We start from the raw sequence: 24,560 nt of genomic DNA, 5'->3' as shown, positions 1-24,560 counted from the left end.
AGAGCCGTTTTAGTAGGCGTCTCTCAATAGGGAGCCATGCAACAAGGAGAGTAGACTGATGATCTCTGAGGCTACACAAATCCACTATTAAATACTGCTCCTCCCCGCCCCCCGCCTCCTAGTGGTATAGCCTCAGGAAGGCTGTCTAGTTCCTAAAGCCTCAGGCTTTTTATCTGGAAAGTGGATGTGAGGCATATCCTTCATGCAGCTCCTGGGACGTGTGTGATAGCTGTATGTCAGGGGTTAACAGTGCTTAAGACAGCAAATGTTATTTAATAACTTTCGGTGACTTCTACTGGATTCACTCTTTCACGCAAAAGCAGAGGATTCCATTGCTATAAGGAATTCTCCCCAGGATGAAGGTGTCAATGTCAACCACTATAATGACTGGCTGATGTTGTTTTCAGTGTTTGCCCTGCCCCAGATCCCACATTTGGTAGATAGAGGCCTCAGGTCCTGGCCCCAATCTGCACAATACCATAGCAGTTCAAATTCCTCCATGAGCCCTGGGAAATGACAGAATGCCCCTGAATGAGGAAGAAGGCCCTGGAGGGAAGCTCAGAGCCTGCCGTTTTGGTTTCCTCCCAGCCCGAACTCCTTCCATTGTGATCAATTGCACGCGTTTCAAGCCAGTAGGAAGGAGCAATTCCCAGCAGACTGCTTCAGAGAGCATGCTTAGCAAGATGTTCTGTTTTTATGACTTACAGCCTGGAGAGTCCAGGATGACTTGAGTTAGAATATCAATGTGTGGGTGATTCACAGTGGGAGGTTGGGGTAGAAGGAAGTTGGGGGCTATTTGATTAAAGGCTTCCCAGGAAACAGGACTGTCAAGTAAAACGGTTGAGCTAAAGAATGATTATGCCACCTAGAATCATAAGGAGCCTCAACAAGAAATATGGAAATGTCCACCATCAGTAGCATGGTTAATAGATTATTGCATTGCATTCATATACAGTTCAAAAATAAGCTGTATTACTGACTTTGCTATAAAAATATCTAACGACACATCTTAAGGAAGGAACTGATTTTTTTTTGTTTTCGTTCACTTTGAAAGTCCAGACTACCGTGACTGGATGGTATGGTGGCAGGAACCCGAGGCAGCTGATGACATTGTTGCAGCCTAGATGGTCTCACCCAAGAGAAGGCGATCAGAGTAAGATATTTATAAATTTTAGGTTTTTAACTGGGCTCCCAGACCTAGCCAAGGGCACACACTCCTGTGACTACAAGTGTAAAGAGGCAGACCCCAAGTCCACAAGTAGGGTGATTATGAAGGAATAAAACACAAGTTGGCACTTTCTGCTAAGGCAAGTGTGGTGGCTGTTGACAAGCATAAAAGGATATGAACTTTATATGAAATTGGGACATAGCTGTGTTACCATGGTATCACTATGTGATCAGGGAAGGGAGAAGAAAGCCTTGCTGTTAAAAAAAAAAAAAAAACAGAACAATGGAGAGTTAGTTATGACTCCCAGAAAGTGGGGCCTGAGGGTCAGGCTCATCTCAGTTTTAGTCTGAAGTAGGGTCAGAATTTAGCAAATATTTTTTTTTTCTCACATCAGCATGGCATCTACAGTCACGAAGCCGAGAAAGAGATGAATGCTTGGACTCAACGCTCTGTTCAGTGCTGATCCACAGACCACCCTCATTCAGGGTAGGCCTTTCTTCTCAGTTAAACCTTTCTTGAAATATCACTTCTTGAAATATCACAGATATAACCAGGGATGTGCTTTTGTGGTGATCCTAAGTCCGGTTTAGTTGACAATGGAGTTTAACCATCACAGAAGCCAAAACAGTCCATGGAGATGAGAGGCAAATTCTATTTGCTAATGCGAGTTGTGATTACACATGTATTTGGTTTTGATTTTGTGAAGCTTCTGCGGGTTTACGGCTCATCTACTTTTCTATGGATATGTCATTTTCCCAAAAATAAAGAGCTGGGCTAGGGATGTAATTGACTAAGAATTTACAAGGCTTGGCTTCCATCTCTATGGGGGGGCGGGGGGGAATAAAAAGCAAACAGTCTGAGGAAGAAGAGTAGCAGCGGAAAGCCTAAGAAGATTAGGAGGAAGAGATGTTGCTGGTTTCAAATCTCCAGGAAGCATCCACAGATTCAGGGTCTGTGGCATCAGCAGACATGGGTGATGGTGGTTCCGGGTCAGGTATGGACTGCTCCGCTGTTCCACTCTGCGGGGGTTTTATGGAAACAAAGCATGCAGCAGCATCCTGCCAAGAGAATCTGGGCACCAGCTGCAGGAGCTGAGTGAGTCTGCCAGAAGAGCCCACCTGTGCAGATTCACCTCTTTTGAAGATTCCCAGGAAGTGCTTAGCACGAGTTTGATGACACTGACCTTCCTACACATAAGGTTCATGCACACAGGAAGAAAAATCACAGCTTTAGGAAGTGACCAGGAGTCTGCTTTTATTTACCCTGAGTCTAGTGATGGTGCCTAATGCTGAATCGGAGTGTGTTGTAAAGACGTCATCCTGAAGTTGGTGTAGCAATCAATCATTCATCTTCACTATAATCAGATTTAAGGCATAGGTAAATTAGAGTCATTTCAAGTTTAATATGATGAAGTGAATAGTAGGAATTTCCAAGCTACACACCCATCTTTATTTTTGCTTCTGGGAGAAAAGTATTAAAAACAAAATGCCCTGCTCCTCACAAGCAATCTTAATAAATAATAGAGTAAAAGGTTACTCACCTTGACAACACTGTTTATTGAACAGAGCTGTTGTTAGGTATCAAGCAATTGGTGTTTGCAAAATCTGGTAACTCCTAGTTTGCTGAGAACTGAGACTATGATACTCTAAGGATCACCACAATGAAATACTCATGTACTATTTTTCTCCCCCAATCTCCTTTTTTGGACATCCCTGGTAATTATAATTCATTAGAATTAATTCCCATGAATAGAATTAAATACATATACCAGTTTGGGTCTATATAAAACCTATAAATTATGCTTATTAACTTTTTCTCTTTTTAGAAAATACAAATTTCACTGCCAAGAGTTTAATTCTACTTTTCTATTCCTTTGTTTTATTCCACTCATTTATTTGTATTTGCATTGCAAAGTTATCTGGGCAAAGGTCAGGAGACTTGTTGACCTTAGTGTTGAGCTTTGCACTAAGTGGGCACTTTGGGTTCAGGGTGGTATACAGTTCTTCAGAAGACAGACCTGACAGTTTTGAGCTTAGCCAGGCTCAGGAAATGGCCCCCACCCCAGGCAGCCGCCTCCATATTTCTAAACCAACTGAAATCAGACTTCACATTTGAATCACATCTACCTGAATTACCTCCAATCTAATGTGGCTTTGAAATTTTTCATATTAATAGATTTGAATATAAAAAGTAATAAGAGAAATCTATAGAGCTATATAAAGTTAAAGTTTTATGTGCGTGAACCTGGAAGTATTAGAAATGTCTTCCACGGTGGTGTGTAATCATGGTAAGAACGGTGTGAGAAGATCTATGATGTGGCTGGCTTGCTGGGGCCGGATGGTCTGATAACACAGCCAGTTATTTCAAGGCCATGAGAAGAAGTCAAAGGCAGGGTGAGTGTTTCAGCGGGCAAAACAAAGGTCAGAAAGTGGGGGCTGGCAAGCTCCTCCCCATTTACCCCTCGTAGGATGCTTGGAATCCTGTACCGCTCTTCCCATGAGTGTCTGACTGTTTTCTCAAAACCCACAGATTTTAATCCCTACTTCAATCCTCCAAGCAGCCTGCTTCAATTACACAGAGAGGGTGTAGAGGTTTACTTACTTATTTAAGACAGGTTCTGTGTACTCCTAGCTGGCTTGAAACCTGTTCTTATAGACCAGAGTGGCCTTGAACTCAGAAAGATCCACCTGCCTCCGTCTTCTTAGACCTAGGCTTTAAAGCATGACCAACTGTACCCATTCCTTTTCAAAAGTTATTTTGAATGTTTGTCTATATATATTTGTGTCACATGCAGGATTGATGTCTATGGTATAGCGCTCTTTCTTTTAAACTCTACTTTGTTTGCGGTGTTTAGGCCTCAACCTCCCTTCCACCTTCCCAGCCTTACATCGAAGAGAGTTGGTTAGTGGGGAGTGGGGGCCCCAGCTGTTTAAGGTCCATTGTGTTCTTTTGGGCTAGCCTGGTCTCTTTCAACAGCAGACACAGCCAGCTGCTGATCCCCGAAGAAATTTTCTCTGTCTGTCTGCTCCAAACCGCCACACCGTCTGTCTCTGGTCTTTTTAAACTGCTACACGCCACATGCCAACACTAAACACCACACCAAGCTCTCTCTCTCTGAGCTCCCTTTTATATCCTCAGAGCCCTAGGCCACGCCCCTCTCTGTGCTGCAGAAGGAAAGCCTAACCAGCTGGCAAAAGCCGAGTTCCTCATGAGACGATTAACAAGCATGAGCAAACTGAAGCTTAAATTAAAAACCCCACACCTGAGATTAAAACAAAAGCATAGTTACATTACACAACGGAGTTTACGAAGAAACCAAAACTTCCATTACACTGTGGCGGTCAGACGAGGGTCTTGGATTCCCTGGAATATTGGGGTGAGAGATATGAGTGGGCGAGCATGCAGACAGTTGAAAACAAACACGGTCCTCTGCCAGAGTCGTAAGTGCTCTTGACTATCTCGCCAGCCCCTGGAAGGGGACTTGTAAGAGAAAAGTAATAAAGGTAAAATTCGTCATAGTTAAAGTGTTTCTGGGGTTAAATATAAAATAGAGTTCTGAGCTTCCCTACCACCCAAGACAAAGAAGAAAGCAGGACGCGAAGCCATTCCGATTACTTAAGTGCTTCCAAACAGTGGCTTGATTTCTGCCTAAAACTTTTTTGGACACTGAGAAAGGTGCATTTTCATAGGAGGAAGGTTAGTAGGACCTGCTAGATGTTGCTGCAGACGCAGAAGCTATTGTTCAGTTTTTTTAAACTTTCAGAACAAGGTTCAGTTATAACTGGAAGCATCAGCCACCATCCAGTTCAGCAACAGCAGCCACGGTGAGGCCCAGAACCATTTGTTTCAGGTTTATGAAAAGGGGACCTCCTCCCCTACCTATGACCTCAGCCTATCAGGTCTTGTCTGGGGAGCCTACTTCCCCTTCCTCTGTGTGCTGCCGGGCCTCACACCAAGGGGAAGTGATCATATCTGGGGCATCAGAATCATGCCAGGGGCAGTCGCGGCTCTCCCCACAACAGTGAAGAATGAGCTCTCCATTGGCTAGATCTGAACAGGGAGTCTAGGTTTAGCTGTATGCATTGCGCTTGGTTGGTGCAACAGTTTGTACAGGCCTCCCTGGGTCCAGACCTGCCAGCCTTGATGGTCTCCTAATGGGGCTTCTGAACCCTCTGGGCCTTCCCAGCTCCCCATTCTTCCATACCACTCTCAGCTCTTTGCCCAGAGGTCTAGGGGAGGGGAATAGGGAAGGAGAGGGAGGGAGGGAGGGTAGGAACGGGAACCGGAAGATACAAACAAGGAGATAACAATCAGGATGTAATCTGAATAAAATATAATTTTAAAAAAAAAGAAAGAAAGAAAAAAAAAAGAACTCAGGGAAGGGCTCTACCTCCTGGGACTTTCCGGGGACTGGTCTTTCAGGTCAGAGTCTGCCTAGATGACACTCCACTGTTGCCCGATGGGCAAAGGAATATGAGGATTAGAACCTGCCCGTGCCTCGCAAAACTAAATGAACATCAGAACCCAGAGTCACTTTTCCTCCTAGATACTAACTCAGAAACACTGAGATAGCAGTATTCACCAATGCTTTGTTTCCCTTTTGTCTCGTTTGGCTTAAGTGTTCTTTTAAAAAACTGAGTCCTCCGGTGGTGAATCCAAAGCCAAGAGCTTGGGTCTCCATTAGAAATCAACGGCTGAGAAAGCACCTCCTGGGTATGTGGCAAACGGGAGAAGCCTAGGACCCCTGAAGGCCGTCTGCAGTGCAGGTCACCTAATACAAAAGACAAGAGTGAAGCCAAAGAGCCACGAGTGGGACTTGGAAATTGGAGCTTAACATGTGGAGAGAGGAGAACAAGAGTCCAGGCTGTGAGCCCACTACCCTGGCATGCCCACCGCCTGCATCCCTGGTGCTCACACACTCCCCGCAAGGCACACGGGCCCTTCACAGCCATTCTTCTCACATGGCAATGCCTGTCTGCTCTGGCAAATTTTGATAAATGCAATGCCAAGTTGAGCAGTGTGCAACCACCGCAAGCAGTATTAATCAAAGAAGGGACTAGGAGATCTCTCGGGTACTTTTGTAGCGAGGGAAAAATAATCACATGTCTGATTTCTTCAAATGAGCATATTCATGGGTTCTTTTTTTTTTTTTTTTTTTTTTTTTTTTCCTTCCTAACCTAACAGTCATGCTGCCCACAGTCCAATAGTCAGGCGGGTATCCATCAGGCCCTATGTAAAAAGCCGTCCCCTGGAGGCCTAATTCTGATTTGTACTCTCTCCAGGTCCTGAAACACTAAATAAGTTAAAGCTGAAGGCTTTTAATGAAAACATTAGGCTTCCTGGCTTAGCTTTTAATTGTGCAACACACACACACACACACACACACACACACACACACACACACACACACGCCACCTCCTAAGCTGTTTATTGGAATTACAAACGCTCTGCCTAAATGTCAAGCTATGCCACAGAGAAATGTGAACAGCTCAGTTTATTAATGGCAAGTAGGAAGGTTGGCCCCATCACTCACAGCGATGAGGCCTCCAGCTTGCTCTGGGGCCCTCGGCGTCTAACAGAGTGATGTGGTCTCAGCACTGGCTGAGAGCAGGGTAAAAACCCAAGGCAAAGGGAGAGACCAACAAAACCCCTGTGCAGGCTTAGGGTCATCAGCAAGCAGACAGACCAGAGCTCCTGTGCAAAGGGACTCAGATGCTCTTCAAGGTCGCCTCCTTTGGGTCTGCATGTTGGATTTGTATGCTGAGCAGTGCCTCAGCCTGTTTTGTCTCCTCAGGGAAGACCTATCTGCCATCTGCCCTGTGGGAGTGCAGTGAGGCTGGGCTAGGAAATATTTGCCTTATACTCTCTAGGGAAATGTTTAACATATAGAAGATTTTCAAAACAGTGATAGTAAGTTTAGGAGAGAAATTGAAGTATAGGATGTGGTCTAATATTTAATTCCTTCAATTTTCAAATTTAGCAAAAACACTTATCATAAAGACTCCATCCAGATGAAGACCTTTGAAGTACATGAAATGACACAATTAATAATTGATGGCCGACTCAGATGGGGCCTACTATGATGCCCACCCACATACTCATAACTCGTACTCCCAGATCAGTAAAAATTTCCTTAAATCAAAGGTACAAATCATTCCCAGCTGTCATGTCATCAATAAAACAAAATGCCAAAAAGAAAAAGCTAGAGAGAAAGAAAAAAGCTGGAGAGAAAGGAAAAGGCTGACTGCCAGCAATGAGTGTAATGGTAGTGTGCTGGACCCTGTGCACCTGAGACGTGTTCCCTCTGCATAAAAGCAGCCAAAATTAAACCTGTTTGAAATAAATAGCTCTAAGTCAACAAAGATCTATAACACCAGTGGGCAAATCGGTGCCCTTAAATTCCTTAATATGTTCATCAAGGGGACGCGAAATGACCGTTACTACAAAAACAAGTGGCCGGGTAAAGTTGGGTGCTTCGTATTTCCTTTAGAAACTGTTCAAAGTAGAGCCAAATCTTCTGACTGACCCAGAAGCTTTGCTGTATATGTGTCTACCGACATGCCTCCCTCTGACTTCCAGAGGGTGGGGAGCCACTTCCTGGAAGGAAAATGAGATGCTTGGCTGCTACCAGCAAATCCTCTGCAGCAGCCAAATATGTCTTCTCCGAGAAAGTAGATCGGTTTTGAAATGGAAAACAGAAAGGGACTAACGTGTGTATACAAGGTCTCTAATACCTGCTTTGTGACCTGGAGTTGATTTTTCTTCACAGATAGGAGGCAGAGACTGGAAAGGGGACTGGAAGCTTGGGGCGTCAGCTAGCCTAGAGTACATAGCACAACTGTAGACACAGAAAGGGAGAACCCTGGTTCAAAATAAGGTGGAAGAAGAGAAACAAACCCCAGGAAAGTTAAAAGTTGTCCTTTGGCTCTATTTTGCATGCAGTGGCACCCCTTCTTCTCTCTCTCTCTCTCTCTCTCTCTCTCTCTCTCTCTCTCTCTCTCTCTCTCTGTGTGTGTGTGTGTGTGTGTGTGTGTGTCTGTCTCTGTCTCTCTATCTGTCTCTCTATCTGTCTCTCTCTGTCTCTCTGTGTGTGTCTCTCTCTGTCTCTGTGTCTGTCTCTCTGTCTCTGTCTCTGTCTCTGTCTCTCTCTCTCTCTCTCTCTCTCTCTCTCTCTCTCTCTCACACACACACACACACACACACAATCACAGACATACAGACACACATACATACACACAATAAAAGGTGTATAAACACTGAGTGGCAAAAATTAAGACTTGAATCTACTTCTGTCCACTCCACAGCTAGTTGACAAAATATTAATTTCACTGGAACCTCACATGCCGTGTGCCCTTGGAACATAAAATATCACTTGGGGTGGGGCTCGGGAAATGTTTCTCATCACTGCTGTAATGGGGGCACTCATTTCTGAGCTCAACTCGGTCCAATGTATGTGTTTGATTAATACCTGATAAGGAGCTCATGTCAAAGACCCCTGATGTTCAGAACTGCCACCCTCAATCTCATTTTCCCCTCCTTGCCTCTACTCCTGACACCAGGCTAAATCTTCTTCTTACTTTGTGATTTTTCAGCTTTGTTTTTCCCTCTGCCTTGAAGATCTCCCACTTGTGAAAGGGGAATTCTTCACCCTGGTTTCCAGCATCACTCACTGTACAACCTCTTCCAGGCACCTCTATCTGTGTGCCAGGAGTCTTGATCTTCTGTGATCCCTAATCAAAATCTCTGAGCCCCATTCTACAAGAGGAAGAGGGAGATACTCAGACTAGTTGAAGGATCCATGCCCTCCTCAGAAGCAGTGAAACTACCACACATTTGTTACAAGTTTCTGCTAGGCAAAAAAAATCCGTTTCATTTGTTTGTTTACAGCAGAGATTAAGTTAATAAAGGACTTCAATGCCTAAACTGTTTGGTTTTCATAAAGGTAAAACAGTATACCATTTACCAGTTAACTGAGGTGGGTTTATACTGCTCTCTAGATTTCTTCTTTAATGGCATTGGTTTGGGAAGATGGAGAAATGACCCAAAGAACCACATAGCTATACTTGAAGGAGGGTAGGACACAAATATGTCACTTATCACTTACTTATTACCTAAGAACGGTTTATATATAATTACGTGACTATAGAAATGTTTTACCACAAAATTTGATAAAATTTGATTAAGAAAAAAGATAAGTCTAATATGTAGACACTTCCAATCCTAATACTTCTAAGCTCTGTAGTTGATGGGAGATCCTTTTATATCTGAGGGAACATTGTAGAATCCACTGACTTACCTGTGGGGAACATGTTGGATTCACTTAGCTTTAGGGTTGCATACCATTCAGCAAATCCCACATCCTTACATCTGGTGGGGAAATCACATGAAGTGATGGCAGGAAACCTCTGATTCACATAGGTAGGACTTCTCCCTCAGGTTTCCTAGCCACTCGACCTCCTGTGGACTTCTTCTGATTACTGTGACTACAGATTGCTTTTTCTGACGACCTCAGTAATGATTGCTGCAAAGTGTGAGTTGAGAATGTTTCCTGTTCCATAATAATCAAGCTTGATGATGACCAACCTTGAACTCACAGTGACCCAGGATCAGCAGGTAAAGGAGCAGAGGTATGAGAGAGAGGGAGGGAGAGGGAGAAAGAGAGAGAGAGAGAGAGAGAGAGAGAGAGAGAGAGAGACAGAGAGACAGAGAGACAGAGAGACAGAGAGAGACAGAGAAGAGACAGAGACACAAAGACACAGAGAGAAAGACAGAGAGACAGAAAGACAAAGAGAGACACACAGAGAGATAGAGAGACAGAAAGACAAAGAGAGACACACAAAGAGATAGAGCGACAGAGAGAGAGACACACACACACACACAGAGAGAGAGAGAGAGAGAGAGAGAGAGAGAGAGAGAGAGAGAGAGAGAGGAGGGAGGAGGGAGGGAGGGAGAGAGGGAAGGTGGTAGTGGCAGTGGCAGATATAAGCAGGGGATAAATGTAAAACCATTTAGGACTTCAGCTAGTCCATGTTATGAAAACAAAGTCAGGAAAACAACAACAACAGAAATTTCACTAAAGCATTTTTTTTGTAATGAAATGGAACCTGCACCCTAACTTCCTCAGAGTCCTGCAACCCGAAGTTCAAATCTTAACTTCTGTGTCTCAGCTCCAGTTGCCACCTTTGGCCTGTAGGGTGTGACCTTTATTATCTTGAGGCAGCTTCTGAAATTTGGATGGATGTCTGAGTAAGTCCAAAGAATTCCCTTTCAGGTGTCCAAAGGCTCCAGCTAATCTCTCCGAGCCTTCAGACCTGCAGTAGCTACAATCAAGCTGGGAGCTGCTCTGCTGATGGCCAAGGTGCAAAGGCCTTTGTGAATTGCATCCATACTAGAATTCTTCCTGGCTCCACTCCTTTCTGCACCTTGGGTTTCAACAGCAGTTCAGTTTGGAGGTTTCTGTTCACTTAACTCTGAGGCTATTTTTGTATCTCTGTTAAATCTCTCCCTGATCCCCCTCCTTTGAAAATGATCCTAATAAATCCTATCATAACGGCAAGAATGTAAAAAAGCGCCATGGTAGAAAGGGATTGGGCAGCACATGGCCCTGCAGCTGTTACCATTTGGGATCAGAAAGCTGGCGACATTTTAAAAAAGAAAGCCACGTACACACTACCATTTGTCTAACATATTTATCTTTTATATGTTGACAGTCTATCTTAACAAGACATTTCATTCATTCACCCTAATAAATACTTAGTTAAGTGTGTGTGTGTGTGTGTGTGTGTGTGTGTGTGTGTGTGTGTGTGTGTGTGAGACTGAAGAACTTATTCAACCTATTCAAGTCTATGCACATGCTCAGCAAGCTCTCTATCCCTGACTTGCAGCTCCAGTCCCAGAGTTAACGTTGTAAAAGTTAGTTCTTTTTTTTTTAACCGAACTCCATGAATCTTGGAACATAGGTCAACTGAAATAACCTCCTTATTTAATCACCAAGTCTTTATCCTTCTGGGCTCACAGCCAGTTTATATAATTAGATGATGAGAGGAAGGCAGTAGGGAGACTACAGACAAGAATCTAAGCAGTTTACAGTGTGACACATGGTCTCACCAAAGAAGTACCAGTAAAGGGATCCTAATATGGACATGCTCAATTAAAAAACAGAAAAAAAAAAAACACCTTGCAGAAGCATCAACATCCAAGTTGAAAACATGTAAGAAGAAAGGATGTAGAGAAAAGAAACAGTGCTTCGGCCACACATTCCACACATGTAAGAGTCCCAGATGATGCAGCAAAGGGAGTTAGCGTCAATTTGAAATTGAAATAGCTGGGGCTGGACTTTCAAGCTATCAAGATGAACAGGGATAAAGCACTAAGGTTTCCGATTCCAGATTGTATTCAGATTCTTTGTGCATTCCAGCTCCAAATCTTGAAATGAGTCATCCCTGTCCCCTTACTTCCACAAAGCGATGTGCTTAATTAGTTGTGTACATTTGACTTTCCCGTCCACCCAGCACAGAAAATTTACCTTTCTGTGTCTTTCTCTAAATGGCTCAAACTCAGCCACACAAGTTCATCTCTTCCATTTTTTTAAAACTTTCATACTCATCAATACTTAAATCATTATACCATGTTTCCCTTGGTGTCCTAATATACCACACTCTCTTCCTAGCAGTGTGTACCTGCCTGTGCCAGCATCCTACCCAAAATTGTCTCCAGACACTCTCGTTCTTTTAAAAACAAGTCTGCCATCCTTCAGGATTCAACTGAATGCCAGCTCCTCCAGGACGTGCCCTCAGCAGGAACCGGCCTCCTTCCCCCACGCTTCCACAGCAGCCCTGCCTGTCTTCTCCAGACTGTCTTCCAATGCTTATGTGCCTCAGACTCAGTCACACCACTCAGGGTCATTTCGCACGTACTTTGGTAAATACCAAGTATTTTGTTAATAAATAAAGATTATCCTTGGCTGGTAATTCCACATACTTTATGGAACAAATCATTATAATTATTGTTTTATATTCATGGTGATTGCATGGCATGCATCACTAAGTAGATTCCAAGTTATTTCCAAAGAGAGAACATACTTTTCTTGTTTGATTCTGTGTCCTTCTCAGTCTTTGAGTCAAGCACCTGGGACGTATAAAGTGCATTCCTAAATACTTCCATCTCAACCCACAGGCATGCATACATGTACACACACACACACACACACACACACACACACACACACACACACTTCCATCTCAACCCACAGGCATGCATACATGTACACACACACACACACACACACACACACGCACACACACACACTTCCATCTCAACCCACAGGCATGCATACATGTACACACACACACACACACACACACACACACACACACACACACTTCCATCTCAACCCACAGGCATGCATACATGTACACACACACACACACACACACACACACACACACACACACACACACTTCCATCTCAACCCATAGGCATGCATACATGTACACACACACACACACACACACACACACACACACACAAACACACCACAAGGGATGGGGGAGGGGGTGATGACACAAAAGCCCTTAAACCCTTTTAATTTCCTGTTAAGAATAAATACAAACAAATGGAGCCCCCCCTCCCCCACAGCCATCTCACCCTCCTCTGACATACAAACTAGCCTTCCTTAATCCTGCCTAATTTCCTGCTAAGAAGTCCTGGGTCAGTAACAACAGTAGTTAAATCCCAAAATGTCTTTTAGGGGTAGCCAAGAAAAAATTTTCAAGGAAAAAAAAAATCCTTTTTGTGGAGGATTTTTCAGGCTGATGGGACTCAATAGGACAGAAAATTACTCTTGATTTTACCAGTGAACTCTGAAAGGCACACAACATACCAATTAGAAACTACAAACTACACATTTATGAAATTCAGTGGGTAATATCTGGTCCTCCAAAAGCCCTTTCCTCCAGTTCACTGCTGCCTTTCCAAGCTAGTGTCTGTGTGGATCAGTGAGTGTGCTGTCATTAGGAGAAATGCCCAACTCCCCTGCCCATCACAAGCCACCCAATGCTTCTAGTGTAAATGGTTCAGGATGTGTGAGAAGGCTCCTGTTGCTACCCCACCATGAGTGAGGATATGCCCACTTCTCTTTGAGCTAAGCTTGGGGTGAGGGAAGCGTGACGTATTCCACAGTTCTGCATCTGTTTCTAAGATGCCTATGGGTCTAGGAAGGCCCAATCTGAAGTTATTTGAGGGTAAATTCTAGATTCCTCACCGAAGTAAATGCCACAGGATAGAGATCATTCTACAAGCAGCATCTGGATTGGTCTGGGAGCCCCATTTTCCACATGATGGAGAAGACCAGCATGGGTCCAATAAACTGTCTCCCAGTTGTGGGAAATGGAAAATCAACTCACAGATTTCACTCAATTTAGCATCTGTCTCGCTGCCTTATAAAAACTTACTGATACAAGGATATTCACATTATACCTTCTGGAAGCTTCCTTTTTTCTTCAGTCTATTTATAAACACAAAATGTTGGGAATTTATAGCAATAACAACATTCAAACCACCCTGGTGTTTTATGCAAAAGTGTAGTTATTGCAACTTAGCCTCACATGCACTGGGCAAACTGACCTCATCGTGAAAAGCTACACATTATTACTAGTGCTGTTATCCCAACACTCTGACTTTTGACAAACAGCAGGATCTCCACAAACTACTGAATTTGTAGCTTAAAATTCTCTATATTTGACTTCTGAATCTTACTGGCAAAAGTTCTTCCAGGATATTCTAAAGCCGTGGGCTTTTGAAAAGAGCAAACAAAATGGCTGCCTCTCACTGTGAACTGCCCTCCCTTGTTTGGGAAATGTATAACGTGACTCATTTATGGCAGGGCTATCCATTAGTTGATACTTCTGACAGATATTTGCTGCCTCTTCTGTGCCTGATCCTAGACTAGGATTAAAAAGACAATATTCACTGTCTGCTGCAGGGGGGATATTCAGTCAGTGGTGAGGCTCTCTCTCTTTTTTTTTTTTCCTCTGGAGTCTATGTGGTATGGATATAATGAGAAAGGGTTTTTTTTTTGGGTGGGGGGTCAGGGTTGTGAGCAGTAAGTTGTCATCTCTTATGAGAAGAGACGTGGGTTTTCCATGTTGGAAACTTCCTTTAGTACTGTGGATCTCTTTGGAATCCCCAGCCACATCTTCATGCTTATAGACCTGCAGCCAACTGTCAGGACCTTTAAGGCAACCAGACTGTGAGTGGATGCATAGATGGATCCTAAAAATAACTCGTAAAACAACAGACCGCCCTTTCTTGTACTTATCTCAGAAATAGGAAAAGCAAGCTGTTGAAATTATCTATACTTGAAGGCAACTGTTGGCTTAATTTTGTTTGTGGTACTGGGGATGGAGGCTGGGGACCTGCCTGGAAACGAGGTGTCTACTACAATTACATGCCAAGCCAGTTAGTGCATCCCTCTCCTACACCACTTCCTGAAAGCTAATCACCCACTTAAACTGTTGTCATAAGATCTTGAGTTTTCACCTCTTTACCCTCCCATGCACTTACCTGAGGATATCAGTCAATCAATGACCCACTTAAAAGAAATATTTGCATAGAGTACACTCAGAGGGACTAAAAAGTAATGGCAACAGAGTTTCCTATGGGGCCCTGGACTAACAGGCCACTCCACATTCAGCTACTTGGATCATCACCTGCAGTCTTCCTTATTTCCTGTTTACAGCTGAGAAAGTTGACATCCAGAAAGGCAACGAATGACAAGTGCTCACCCAGATACTAAATGGCAGTGTCAACACCACGCAGACCCTGAGCTCCTTTCTCAGAAGCCATCCACTATTTCTCCTGCTCACAAATCCTTTGTGGCTTGAGTGCTTACAAGCCGGCCCCCTCTGTCTGCATTATTTATAGAAAGGGTTCTCTTGCTAACACCAGTCTTAAAGACAGAATACACAGCAAAGGCTTGTTTGGAGAAGCAGTTCTACATTATCCCTGAATGAAACTGAAAACTGAAAGACAAGGAACCTGACAAAAAAAAAGAGTTATATAGAAGCCAGAGGGCTTTAGATGATATATGAAGGCATTAATAGAAAAGTAGCTATTCACGGGGTTATGATTGATCATGTATTTAAAATAAACACAGTTGCTTTTCTTTACTTTGGCTCTGACAGCCACTGAACTTTAGCACCATAATGGCCTACTGTTGTCTACGTGGCAGGTGGCTGGTGCATAAATCCCAGAGAGTGGCAGGCTGAAAGGCCAAAATATGGACTCGATCTATGACATTGCATGCCCTGAATTTTTGCAGATAGACAAGCTGGTAGTGCCTGTGCTCTCAAGTCTCTGCTTTAGCTTTGTAGGATGTGAAAACGGAGAAGTTCAAGTGCAATTAAAATTTAATTGTTGCAATTCCTCACATGGCACATCTGTCCACAGTGAGGAAGTAGCCTTGATTGCCTAAACTGTATAGTTGCAAAAGTGTCTCCTAGGATTATCAAGCCTAATCCTTCATGAAATACTTCACATATCTTTACAATAACTCAAGTCACCATTAGTGCCCAGCAGAATATTTGGGGGATGTAAACATCTATTCCTTAAACTAGTTCTTTTTTTTATATGGAATTATTCATTTTTTCAATATGGAAAACTGGTAGAACCTCAAATACTTTTATGGGTCACCATTTCAACTAATGATACCTATTTACAGCATACATAAGGTAGGAGAGGCCACCAAAGGAAAAATATATCTTTGTTAAAAATCTATACATGTTCTAAAAGTAGATTTGAGAAGAAAGAAAGAGACCTGAGATTCGGAATTGAGTCTTCATATCATCTCAATCACCATCATGGTGTTCGGACAGACAAACCACGATCCAGGGCAGCAGACATGGTTCGGTTGGTAACATGCTAGCCATGTTAACAAGAATACGTGAGTTCAGATACCCACACTCACATTAAAACAATTCTGAAAACAAAAACAAAACAAAAAACAATTCTGGATGCAACGAGGCATTCCTGTAATACTGGGTTTGTAGCGATAAAGATAGAAGGATCCCTAGAGCTTGGTGGCCATCCATCCATTCTAGACAAATAAATATGTTCCACGTTCAGTGAAAGACCCTATCTCCAAAAATAGGGTGAAGATAGTTTGGTAAAGATAAGCAAAGTTGACCTTTGGCCTCTATTCATGTGCATATATGCAAGAACACTCATATATGAGCACACACATACACACACGTGCGGGTGCTTACACACACACACACACACACACACACACACACACACACACACACACACTACACCACACCCCCTCCACCCCTACCTGCACCATACCAGAAACAATATAAAGGGAAAGAAGGTGCAGAAGGTCCATGACTTGGCCTGCATCGAAGGACAAGTACAAACCTGTGTGTACAACTGTTTTGTTGAAACAAGAACAACAGTCTTCACTCTCACGGCATAACAACTCGACAGCCTTCCTCATCAGACACACGCTTAGTCCACATCATTCAGTGGTCAAAACATGGTGTAACTTTCATTTGGATTCTGCATGTGCACTGACCTCTAACTTAATGATCAGGGTAAAGTATAATGTAAGGTTTGCTTTAAATAAATGTTGAGAGAAAAAGAATGTGATATTAAAATTGAGAATAAAGTGCTTGAATGTGTGTGGTTTATAACCACACTTGTGTGAAAAATATTTCCATAGAAAGGAGAAGCATTAGGAATGTAAACACATTGGTTTCTGAGGCTTTCAAGTGTTTATGCTTTTATTTAGAATCATTCATTTCATTACTTCTTTTCCCATCAATATCACATTAAAAAATAAATGCTAATAAAATTGGCTTCTTCATGTTGTCCTTCGACCATATGGTGACTAAAGTCTGAAAATCAGATATGGATAATGATAAAATTACCTGCAGGGTCGTGGCCTCTGCCTAGTGTCTTCATCACTTGTACAGTGTTTTGTGCTTCTGAATGGCAGAACGAACGGATCTATCAGTGCCTTGCTTCTTTTCTCATGGGTCTCGGTGGATATCTATGGCACACCAGATGCCTCAGCCAAGACTTTTTTGCTTCCAGGATAGTTCAGGGAAGTGAAAAGACCCCACACAGAAGCGGTAAGAAATGTAGAAAGCAATCAAGTGAGGTTCAAGAAGAGAACAAATTATCTTCATTGGGGTCTTCTAAAAAAAAAAAAAAAGGTAATATCTGAAGAGAACCCATGAGAACAAGGACAAACTATGCAGAACAAGAAAAAAAGTTGAACACCTGAGAAAACTACTTAAGTTATGAGGTTATAGAAGCAACACTAACTGGTGAGTGAGGGTGCTGAGACTTGGGGGTGAGTGGGCTAAGAATGAAAAGAGATGAGAATTGGACCCCTTTCTTGGAGAGGTTTACCTATCACCTGTGTTGAGGAGCTTAAGAATACCCGGATGGGTTTTGAGATGATGGATGGAAAGACCTTTCTCAGGAATGTGGAGAAAAATGAAATAGAAATTGTTGTTCTCAAAGAGGTTGGCTGTGTGGAGGCTTAAGTGTCTGTTCGCGATAATTTTGGATACACATTCTCCTGAGGGAGAATCAGACCAACACCTATATCAGTAAACTACCTAAAAGACAGGTCCCCAGACTTTATTAAAATATGTTTTCCTTGGCAGTTGCAAGCCCCTGGGTGTGCAGTCTTGTGAGGCCAACAGCCGGAATAGCTTAAAACACACAAGTGTGCCTCCCTCCCTCTCTACACATTTCTAGTTTGTGTTTTGCATTTGAGTGTAGAATAAGGAGCAATGGTGGAGCACAAATAATCAGTGGGATGGCATTTTGGTGTCCTGCTATGTTCTACTTTCATGTTTTAATAAACCTAACCATGAACACAACTCAATGTTATTAAAACTGAAGCCGCATATGGCCGTTTCTTCCCAGTCATCCAATAAAAGTGCTTCCCTCTGTTACTTCAAAAGTATTAAAAGCTAATTGTTTTACTATTCAATTAAGGCCTACATGTGCAGGAATGTTTGTGTCCATATGCGTCCCCAAGAAATTTTCATTTTCATGGTGCCATGGCTCTCCCTTGGGTGGCAGTTTTCCATCTGATGGTGACTGATGCTAATTCAAGTCCATCTCTGGTGAGTACTTGGCAGAGGCTGAGTGAAATTCCCAAGAAACATACTGCCTGGGTTTTTATCAGCAAAGGGATGTGAGCAGTTGAAAACAAGAAGAAGAAAAAGATGCCATTTCTTGAGGCCTGGTCAGATTAAAGGAGATAAAATAGCTTTGATATAAGGAGAAAGGGAACGACTCTATAACGAACACTAGGGTTTCATAGGTGAGTTTGCCACTGTTATCAAGGGAACAAAGAAAACCAGTATGACCAAGTAGTTGATTATTTCTCTTCCTGGATTATGTAGGGCAGTTACTTCTAAACCATGAGACAAATTGGAGTGAGGTTTATGAGAGAATGAGGAGGCCAATCCTAATTAGAGCCAGCTCTCCTTCTCTTCTCTCCATTCCCACAACAATGCAAATGAACCACCTGTCAGTTCTTTTGAATCAATGGGCCTGGTGAGTTGGGGGAGGCTCTGGCCTCTTCTTTCCCTCACTCAACTCTGGCTACAACAGCCAGATTCTCTTGTTTTCTGCCACTTCCACTTGTGAGTCCTATGGGAATTAGAATCTCACACCTGTACCAGAAAAGGAGTGAGGGGTATGCAGATGCATTCCCACCAATTTCAAGTCAAAACGGTTCTTCAGGAAAAGGCAACGTTTCAAGAGCCACACTGTTTCATCAATCCACACTCATCAGGAATCATTCAGCAGGGGTACTCTACACCAGATAGCTGTAGAAATTCTCTGGCACATAAAGACAGACAAAGGTGTTTTCCCTGGGGAGATCCAGGGTGTTTCCTCCGAGCCAGTCCCCATTTACTCATTTCTGTCAGTCTGCCTACAAAATCACAGGACACCTTCCATTTCCTCACACATGGCTAATGGCTGACATCGAACTACTTAAGTACAACGCCCTCCATTTGTTCTTTCAACAAGTCAAAGGACTGTCTGCTATGAGCCAGACACTGTGATAAATGCATGTTCCATAGTAGTAAACAAACACGCCAAGCTGTGACCTCACAGAGCACACCCACCCAAAGGAGAGCTAAATTAGCACACAGCTATGGAAATTGCAAAAAAGAAAAAAGAAAAAGAAAAAGAAATAAAAAAGAAAAAAGAAAGAAAGAAAGAAAGAAGGAAGGAAAGAAATGAATAGGCAGTGTGAGGGAGAGAGATGAGAAGAAAGTGCTACACTCAGCTCAGGGTTAGGAAAGCATCCTTGATAAGATGACATTGCAGAGACAGCAGAGGAGTAAGAAGGATCAAATACAGAGTGAAGGACAACACTTCCAGGAGCCATGAAATTCCTCCTCAGGCAGGATTTGGCATATCTGAAGTAGATGGAATGTACTTTCAATGAGACTTCTCTGAAACTGTATCAGAGACTAGGTTGCTCAGAAAAGAGAGATTGATTTTCTCACATTTCTGGATGGTAGAAATTTCAAGTAGAGGTGTGGACAGGATGGTTGAGGCCTGCTCTTGAGCTTGAAGATACCTGTCCCTGTGCTTCTGTGGCTAGCCTTTGCACCGCATCTACATTTTGTCTTCTTATAAAGACATAGGTCATATTGGATTGAGACCTACCCTAAAGTTTTAACTTAGCTACTTTAAAAAACAATCCTACTTCCAAGTACAGTTGCATTTGGGGATTTGGGAGGTAGATTTGCCATTATGAATTCCAGAGGGGCATGACCATCTGAAATATTCCATAAGGGCCAATGTGGTTGGATTTTCTAGTCTAAGTGCTCCGGAGGCATTCATAGGTAATAAACCAGTCATTAGGCTTTTAAACTTGCTTTTAAAACCAATGCTGTGAGGAAAGTATGGAGAATACATTACAGTGGCAAAAATAGATGTGGTGAGGCCAGTTAGAAAGTGCTGCAGCATCCAACCAAGAGAAGCCCATGGCCTGGGCATGGTGATCCCTGCAAACCCATCACTCAGGAGATGAAAGGTGGGAGAATCCCAACTTAGAGACCAACCAAGATTATATAGTATGACCATGCCTTAGTGAGAGAGAGAGGGAGTGAGGGAGAAAGAAGGGGAGGGAGAGAGTAGGGGTGATAATAGAAGCAATGTTGATATGCATAGGCCTCAGATGGGAGAAAGAAAGTCATTTATGTAGTAAAAATAAAAACAAAAAAATGGATAAATAAATGTGTCGATATGTAAGTAAAACGCAGAGAATGAATGACAGTGGCCTGATGATGATTGTAAGAACCATGGTTTTGCTCTCAAGGTGATAAAATGATGTTCATTATCCATATTTCTTCTGTCCCCTGAGGAAGATAATTCCCAGCATAAAATGTGAGCACAATGGCCTTGAAGAACCTTTTATGCTGCATGTAAAGGGATGAACATGCAGTTTTTCTTTTACACCCATCAGACCCTGGGTATTATACACGCATTAAGTAAGAAGGTAGCAAAGACAAGGACCTAAGTCACCATGTAGTATAGTATGTCTTACTAGGGATGATGATCTTCATGAGCCAGTGTGTCAGTTCTTCCACTTCCTATACACACATCCCTATCTTCTAACATCTCAATATAGAAACTCAATATTCATTTTTTAAAGATTTATTTATTTATTTATTTATTATGTATACATTGTTCTGCCTACACATACACCTTCATGCCAGAAGAGGGCATCAGATCATATTATAGATGGTTGTGAGCCACCATGTGGTTGCTGGGAATTGAACTCAGGACCTCTGGGGGAGCAGTCAGTGCCCTTAACCTCTGAGCCATCTCTTCAGCCCTCAATATTAATTTTTTAAATGAAATAATTTTACTTAGTTGATTTTGTGACATTAAACCAACCATAGTATTTATACTGTACATTTTCATCATTCACTTCACCCATGGATGAATAAGACAGGAGATCTATTTCCTGTGAAGAAGACAGAAATTATTAATTAAGTAGTACAATCAAGGATCCACAGACCTGGGTGTGTCGTGTGACATGCAAGTCTACCAATCACCCTCTATCATCTCTTATCAATGATCTTCTTTTCAAAAGTCACTTCCTGAGCTCTCTTGTATCCTTCCTCAGAGGAGGTGCTCACTACATACATCACGTCGCAGCACTTTTCTCTACCCTGCTAACTGACCCATCCGGATGGCCTGGATGTAAAGAAGAAAAATGTGCTTGGTCTTGCCATAGTCACAACGCTCTCTCACTTGATTGAGGGCCAGCCATTTCAGGAGTGTCATTTCCTGGTCAATAGCTTCACATCTTTAAGATGCACACAGGAAGTAATGTCAGTGCCTGCCCAAACCTGTTTGCTACTGTTGCTTATCGTCTCTTAGGAAATGATGTGCGCGTATATAATAGAGAGCGCCAAGAGGAAAATGATCTGTCCTAGTTGCTGGAACACTGGCAACTCAGATATTCAGGATTAAATCTGGCCCAAGGACCCTTCTTCTCATTTTATATCTCAATATCACAACCTTGTAGTATTTATTCCTCAATTTTCTCTTGGTCCTTTTCCCCCCCTCTATTCCTATACATGGTAATCAATTATCTGACTTTTCTCTTGCCTAAAAAAAAAAAACCACATTATTCTAAAAACTAGTTCTCTTTCTAGTTTTCTTATTCTCAATTTGACATTTAACCTTAACACTGCTCACCACCCAAAGAAGTTAGAATTGTGAGATTTTAGTTTTAATGTCATTTCCTTAAAGCCTTTTATTAAAATGTGTTTACACGTGTGTGTTTATGCACATGTATGTGTATATGTCCTACAACAGGCTTTTAAAAGGCTATATTTATATATTTGTGTATGAATTGGAGATCTAGAGATAGGTAGGGAGGAATGGAGGAGAGGAGGGAGGGAGGGAGAGAGAGAGAGAAGATAGGTAGAGGTTGAAGAGACTCAAACATGCATGTGAAGTTCAGAGGTCAGAAGTCAGCTCTAGGAACCAAGTCTCTCCTTTCACATTTACGTGGGTTCCACAAATTGGACTCGGATGATCAGGCATTCATGGAAAGTACTTTTACTTGTTGAACAATCTCACCAGTGCTAGACTAGGCTTTTAACTGCTTTACAAAACCTTTAGAGTACAAATAAAAAACTTAAATTTTTTCCTTTTTAACCTATTTTTGTTGTTATAATTTGATTACAACACTTCTTCCTTCTCTTTCCCCTTTACAAAGCCTCCCATATACCCCTTCCCACTCTTATTACAATTCATGGCCTCTTTTTTTAAAGTAATAGTTATGATACACATACACACAAACATCTGTGTGTATGTGTGTGTGTGTGTGTAAACATACTCTTAAATATGACCTATTATTCACACACACACACACACACACACACACACACACACACACAGTCACACACATATTTGTAATTATAACCTGTTGTTCCATATTATGCCACCTATATGTATGTTTTAAGGACTTAGCATCTGGCACTGGAAAATCAGTTGTCATGTTCTTTTTCCTTCCTGGCTTTCCTCAGATGCATGTGGTTCTTTCTGTAGGGTTGAAAACTCATGGGCTTTTCTGTGATTGTGCCATGTTCATTGGTGCCATCTTCATTTTGGCTTCCACTGGCGCAGTAATGCTGACGAGCTTTTATGGATGAAGCTTCTAATATGACTAGGAGACACATCTCACAGAAAACTCCCTGATCCTCTGGGTATTACAGTCTTTCTGACCACACCCCTTCTGCAATGCTCCCTGAGCTTTAAGTGTGGAAATGATTTATAGATGTATTCCCTGGGTTTGGGTTCCACAACTCTTCATTTGGATTAGTTGTCACTTTTCAGTTATGCCCTCTGTCTGCTGCAGTGAGGGCTCCTTGATGAGGGACGGGCACCACACTCATCATTGGGAATAAGAACAAAATGGTCATAGATTGTTGTTAGGGATTGTCTTAGTCACTGTCCCATTGCTGTAAAGAGAAGCCATGACCAAGGCAACCCATAAAAGAACACGTTTAATTGGGGCCCTACTTCTATTGTGAGAGGTTTAGTCCATCATCATTATGGCAGGCAGCGTGAGGACAGGCAGGAGTTGTGAGGGAGAAGCAGCTGAGAGCTACATCCTGATCCACAAGCAAAGAGCGAGACTGAACTTGCCTTTAGCAAACCTCAAGCTGAACCTCAGCAATATGTACTTCCTCCAACACAGCTACACCTCCTAATTCTTCTAACCCTATGGAAGAGCTCCATTCCCTGGTGACTAAGCATTCAGATAATAAGAGTCTATGGAGGCCATTCTTATTTAAACCTCCGCAGGGATTATTTGGGGTTGGTAAATTAGTTGTTGTAGATTATTCTCAGTGGTCGTTTGAATGGTAATGGTGCACATAGGCTCATGCGTTTGAAGGCTCAGTCACCAGGAGTGACACCATTTGACAAGATTAAAAGGATTAGGAGGTATAGCCTTGTGGTAGGAAGTGTGTCACTGGGGGGAAATTTTGAGATTAAAAAAAAAAAATGCCCAAGCCACCAACAAGTCCAGAGTCTCTCTCTGCTTGAAGATCAGGATGTAGAACTCTCAGCCACTTCTCCAGCACCATGTCCACCTGCCTGCTGCCATGCTCCCCACCATGGTAATAATGGGCTAACTTCTGAAAGTGTAAGCAAGCCCCCAATTAAATGCTTTCTTATATAAGAGATGCTTTGGCCACGATGTCTCTTCACGGTGACCAGGACACCCTCTAATAACCCTAACCCCACGAGCACTGATTAATTGGCTAGGTTTGATGTGCCAGGTAAGATCCTCCTCTTGTCGAGCAGATCATAAGTTTAATTAGAGAACAGATGTTTAGTACCAATGTAAGTGTGCAACTATGCAGCCCTTCGTGTTACAGTGCCATTGGTCATTGATATGGGTCATAGGCCTCATAGCTGGGTAGGATTATTGGTTGTCTCCCTCCTTTGGAAGCTTGCATGGCACCTTCTGGTACCATGAAGACTAGGCCTCTACAAGGAACCAATCAGGTCAGCTCCATCTCAGGTGTCTCTGAGCTCTGTTTCTGAAGTACATGGTGTCTTAACCAATAGGACTTCGATTCCACCTCTGGGGGTGGTAATCAAGGGCAACTAAGTGCAATAGGCTGGTTGTGTTATGAATCTGTTGAACAGCCCTGGTCAATAACTCAAAGGAGGGTTTCTCTTGTCTTGTAGTGATGTTTTCCCAGGTAGCCTATGGCTCTTGGCAGGCACACCGTCAGTTGAGATGGAAAAACTTCATTAAAACTATATATGTATATTTATACATGGAGTTACATCTATTATATATTTTTAAATAGTA

The 24,560-nt window shown here is 42.6% G+C and overlaps 1 long non-coding RNA gene across 2 annotated transcripts in view; it reads right to left on the bottom strand.

Annotated features, from left to right (window-relative positions):
* Positions 1 to 24,560, bottom strand: part of LOC311582885 — a 454,031-nt gene that overhangs the window by 146,073 nt on the left and 283,398 nt on the right. The window lies entirely within an intron of this gene.

The sequence above is a fragment of the Acomys minous genome (assembly GCF_964271855.1).
Source record: "Acomys minous genome assembly, chromosome: 14".
Lineage (NCBI taxonomy): Eukaryota > Metazoa > Chordata > Mammalia > Rodentia > Muridae > Acomys > Acomys minous.
Note: the sequence above shows the minus strand (reverse complement) of the source record. Positions and strands in the feature narration are given on the sequence as shown.